The sequence below is a fragment of the Arachis hypogaea genome, chromosome 9 (assembly GCF_003086295.3).
Source record: "Arachis hypogaea cultivar Tifrunner chromosome 9, arahy.Tifrunner.gnm2.J5K5, whole genome shotgun sequence".
Lineage (NCBI taxonomy): Eukaryota > Viridiplantae > Streptophyta > Magnoliopsida > Fabales > Fabaceae > Arachis > Arachis hypogaea.
This window is the reverse complement of record NC_092044.1, coordinates 91,160,052-91,165,303: the sequence shown is the minus strand read 5'-3', so window position 1 is coordinate 91,165,303 and position 5,252 is coordinate 91,160,052. Positions and strand designations below refer to the sequence as shown.

At 36.5% G+C, this 5,252-nt stretch overlaps 1 non-coding gene across 1 annotated transcript; it reads right to left on the bottom strand.

Moving 5' to 3' along the window:
• Positions 1–4,481: 4,481 nt before the first annotated feature.
• On the bottom strand, positions 4,482–4,585 carry LOC112713471 (small nucleolar RNA R71). Its single transcript, XR_003158443.1, has one exon. It is a non-coding gene; the product is annotated as a small nucleolar RNA R71 (small nucleolar RNA).
• Between the last annotated feature and the right edge of the window lie 667 nt (positions 4,586–5,252).

Below are 5,252 nucleotides of genomic sequence, written 5' to 3'. Positions count from 1 at the left end.
TAGAAAAAAGAAGGTGCAGTAGAAAAAGCCAATAGCCCTTAAAACCAAAAGGCAAGGGTAAAGAGGATCCAAGGCTTTGAGCATCAATGGATAGGAGGGCCCAAGGAAATTAAATCCAGGCCTAAGCGGCTAAATCAAGCTGTCCCTAACCATGTGCTTGTGTCATGAAGGTCCAAGTGAAAAGCTTGAGACTGAGTGGTTAAAGTCGTGATCCAAATCAAAAAGAGTGTGCTTAAGAGCTCTGGACACCTCTAACTGGGGACTCTAGCAAAGCTGAGTCACAATCTGAAAAGGTTCACCCAGTTATGTGTCTGTGGCATTTGTGTATCCGGTGGTAATACTGGAAAACAAAGTGCTTAGGGCCACGGCCAAGACTCATAAGTAGCTGTGTTCAAGAATCAACATGCTCAACTAGGAAAATCAATAACACTATCCAAAATTCTAAGTTCCCAGAGACGCCAATCACTCTAAACTTCAAAGGAAAAAGTGAGATGCCAAAACTGTTCAGAAGCAAAAAGCTACAAGTCCCGCTCATCTAATTATAATTAATATTCATTGATATTCTGGAATTTATAGTATATTCTCTTCCTTTTATTCTATTTGATTTTCAGTTGCTTGGGGACAAGCAACAATTTAAGTTTGGTGTTGTGATGAGCGGATAATTTATACGCTTTTTGGCATTATTTTTAGGTAGTTTTTAGTAAATTCAAGTTACTTTTAGGGATGTTTTCATTAGTTTTTATGTTAAATTTACATTTCTGGACTTTACTATGAGTTTGCGTGTTTTTCTGTGATTTCAGGTAAATTCTGGCTGAAATTGAGGGACTTGAGCAAAACTCTGAAAAAGGCTGACAAAAGGACTGCTGATGCTGTTGGAATCTGACCTCCCTGCACTCGAAATGGATTTTCTGGAGCTACAGAACTCCAATTAGCGCGCTCTCAACGGCGTTGGAAAGTAGACATCCAGAGCTTTCCAGCAATATATAATAGTCCATACTTTGTTCGGAAATTGACGACGTAACTTGGCGTTGAACGCCAAGTACATGCTGCTGTCTGGAGTTAAACGCTAGAAAAACGTCATGATCCGGAGTTGAACGCCCAAAACACGTCATAACTCGGAGTCCAACTCCAAGAAAAGCCTCAGCTCATGGATAGATCAAGCTCAACCCAAACATACACCAAGTGGGCCCCAGAAGTGGATTTATGCATCAATTACCTACTCATGTAAACCCTAGGAGCTAGTTTATTATAAATAGAACATTTAACTATTGTATTAGAAGTCTTTGATCATTCGGTCTGGTGACCACATGGGGGCTGGCCATTCGGCCATGCCTGAACCTTTTACTTATGTATTTTCAACGGTGGAGTTTCTGCACACCATAGATTAAGGGTGTGGAGCTCTACTGTACCTCAAGTATTAATGCAATTCTATTTTCTTTTATTCAAATCTCTCTTATTCTTATTCCAAGATATTCATTCGTACCCAAGAACATGATGAATGTGATGATTATGTGACGCTCATTATCATTCTCACTTATGAACGCGCGTGATTGACAACCACTTCCGTTCTACATGCAACAGAGCTTGAATGTGTATCTCTTAGATTCCCCAACAGAATCTTCGTGGTATAAGCTAGATAGATGGCGGCATTTATGAGGATCCGGAAAGTCTCACCTTGTCTGTGGTATTCCGAGTAGGATCCTGGGAATCCGGAAAGTCTAACCTTGTCTGTGGTATTCCGAGTAGGATTCCGGTAATGAATGACTGTGACGTGCTTCAGACTCGCGAGTGCTGGGCGTTAGTGACAGACGCAAAAGAATCAAGGGATTCTATTCCAGTAGGAGCGGGAACCAACCAGTGATTAGCCGTGCTGTGACAGAGCGCGTGAGCGTAATTTTCACTGCGAGGATGGGATGTAGCCTTCGGCCAGGTGATGCCTCCAGACGATTAGCCATGCGAGTGACAGCCGCAGAGGATCATTTTCCCGAGAGGATTCAAAGTAGCCATCGTCGAACGGTGAACCCCTATACACAGCTTGCCATGGAAAGGAGTAAGAAGGATTGAGTTGAAGCAGTGGGAAAGCAGGCGTTCTTGAGCCATACAGTATCTCCATTCGCTTATCTGAAATTTCCACCAATGAATCTGCATAAGTACCCTATCCCTTTTATTATTTCTATTTTCTTATTTCTATTTTCGAAAACCCATAAACCAATTTAATCTGCCTAACTGAGACTTACAAGGTGACCATAGCTTGCTTCATACCAACAATCTCTGTGGGATCGACCCTTACTCACGTAAGGTTTATTACTTGGACGACCCAGTACACTTGCTGGTTAGTTGAACGGAGTTGTGTCCACTCGTGCCAATTTCAAATTCCATAATTTTACAATGAGTGCAACTTAAAGAATAAGGATCACAATTTCGTCCACCAAGTTTTTGGCGCCGTTGCTGGGGATTGTTCGAGTATGGACAACTGACGGTTCATCTTGTTGCTCAGATTAGGTAATTTTCTTTTCAAAAATCTTTTTCAAAAATTTTCTTTTCTTTTTTCGTTTTTCCAAAAATGTTTTTCGAAAAAATTAATAAAAATACAAAAAAATTAGAAAATCATAAAAATCAAAAATATTTTGTGTTTCTTGTTTGAGTCTTGTGTTAATTTTTAAGTTTGGTGTCAATTGCATGCTTTTAAAAATTTTTCTTGCATTTTTTGAAAATCCCATGCATTCATAGTGTTCTTCATGATCTTCAAGTTGTTCTTGATAAGTCTTCTTGTTTGATCTTGATGATTTCTTGTTTTGTGTCTTTTGTTGTTTTTCATGTGCATTTTTGCATTCATATTTTTCATGCATTAAAGATTTCTAAGTTTGGTGTCTTGCATGTTTTCTTTGCATTAAAATTTTTTCAAAAATATGTTCTTGATGTTCATCATGATCTTCAAAGTGTTCTTGGTGTTCATCTTGACATTCATAGCATTCTTGCATGCATTCATTGTTTTGATCTAAAAATTTCATGCATTGAGTATTTTTGTTGTTTTTCTCTCTCATAATTAAAAAATTCAAAAATAAAAAAATATCTTTTCCTTATTTCCCTCCAAGTTTTCGAAATTTTGGGTTGACTTGATCAAAAATTTTTAAAATTAGTTATTTCTTACAAGTCAAGTCAAAATTTCAATTTTAAAAAATCTTATCTTTTCAAAATCTTTTTCAAAAATCATATCTTTTTCATTTTTTTTATAATTTTCGAAAATTTCAAAAATCTTTTTCAAAATATTTTCAAAATCTTTTTCTTATCTTTATATCATATTTTTTAAAATTAGCTAACAATTAATGTGATTGGTTAAAAATTTGAAGTTTGTTACTTCCTTGTTAAGAAAGGTTCAATCTTTAAGTTCTAGAATCTTATCTTGTAGTTTCTTGTTAGTTAAGTCAATTTTAAAATTAAATCTTTTTATCTTTTATCTTATCTTTTTCAAAATTTTATCTTTTTCAAAATTTGATTTCAAAATATCTTATCTAACTTCTTATCTTCTTATCTTTTTCAAATTTGATTTCAAATCTTTTTCAATCAACTAACTAACTTTTTGTTTGTTTCTTATCTTTTTCAAAACCACCTAACTACTTTTTTCTCTCTAATTTTCGAAAATATCTCATCTTTTTTTTTCAAAAATTCTTTTTGTTTTAAATTTTAATTTTAATTATATTTTGTCTGTGATTTTCGAAAATTACTAACCTCTTTTTCAAAAATTATTTTCGAAAATTCTCTTCTCTTCTCTTATTCTATTTAATTAATTAATTACTAACACTTCTCTTCACCTCTCTTCATAAAAAAAAAATCCGAATCCATCCTTCTTCATTCTTCTACCCCCTTCTTCTTCCACTAACATAAAGGAATCTCTATACTGTGACATAGAGGATTCCTCTTTCTTTTCTTGTTTTCTTCTCTTTCATATGAGCAGGAACAAGGAAAAAGGCACTCTTGTTGAAATTGATCCAGAACCTGAAAAGACTCTGAAGAGAAAAATAAGAGAAGCTAAATTACAACAATCCAGAAACAACCTTTCAGAAATTTTCGAACAAGAGAAGGAGATGGCAGCCGAAAATAATAATAATGCAAGGAGAATGCTTGGTGACTTCACAAAGCCAACGTCCAAGTTTGATGGAAGAAGCATCTCCATTCCTGCCATTGGAGCCAATAACTTTGAGCTTAAGCCTCAACTAGTTGCTTTAATGCAACAAAACTGCAAGTTTTATGGACTTCCATCTGAAGACCCTTATCAGTTTTTAACTGAGTTCTTGCAGATCTGTGAGACTGTAAAGACGAATGGAGTTGATCCTGAAGTCTACAGACTCATGCTTTTCCCTTTTGCTGTGAGAGACAGAGCTAGAATATGGTTGGATTCACAACCTAAGGATAGCCTGGACTCCTGGGATAAGCTGGTCACTGCCTTCTTAGATAAATTCTTTCCTCCTCAAAAGCTGAGCAAGCTAAGAGCGGATGTTCAAACCTTCAAACAAAAAGATGGTGAATCCCTCTATGAAGCTTGGGAAAGATACAAGCAGTTGACCAAAAGATGTCCATCTGACATGTTTTCAGCATGGACCCTATTAGATATATTCTATTATGGTCTCTCTGAATTTTCGAAAATGTCATTGGACCATTCTGCAGGTGGATCTATTCACCTGAAGAAAACGCCTGAAGAGGCTCAAGAACTCATTGACATGGTTGCAAACAACCAGTTCATGTACACCTCTGAGAGGAACTCCGTGAATAATGGGATACCTCAGAAGAAAGGTGTTCTTGAAATTGATGCTCTGAATGCCATATTGGCTCAGAACAAAATGTTGACTCAACAGGTCAACATTATCTCTCAAAATCTGAATGGATTCCAACATGCATCCAACAGTACTAGAGAGGCAGCTTCTGAAGAAGCTTATGATCCTGAGAACCCTGCCATGGCAGAGGTTAATTATATGGGTGAACCTTATGGAAACACCTATAATCCATCATGGAGAAATCATCCAAATTTCTCCCGGAAGGATCAACAAAAGCCTCAACAAGGCTTTAACAATGGTGGACGCAATAGGCTGAGCAATAGTAAGCCATATCCATCATCTTCTCAGCAACAGACAGAGAATTCTGAACAAAACACTTCTAATTTAGCCAATATAGTCTCTGATCTGTCAAAGGCCACTTTCAGTTTCATGAATGAAACAAGATCCTCCATTAGAAATCTGGAGGCACAAGTGGGCCAG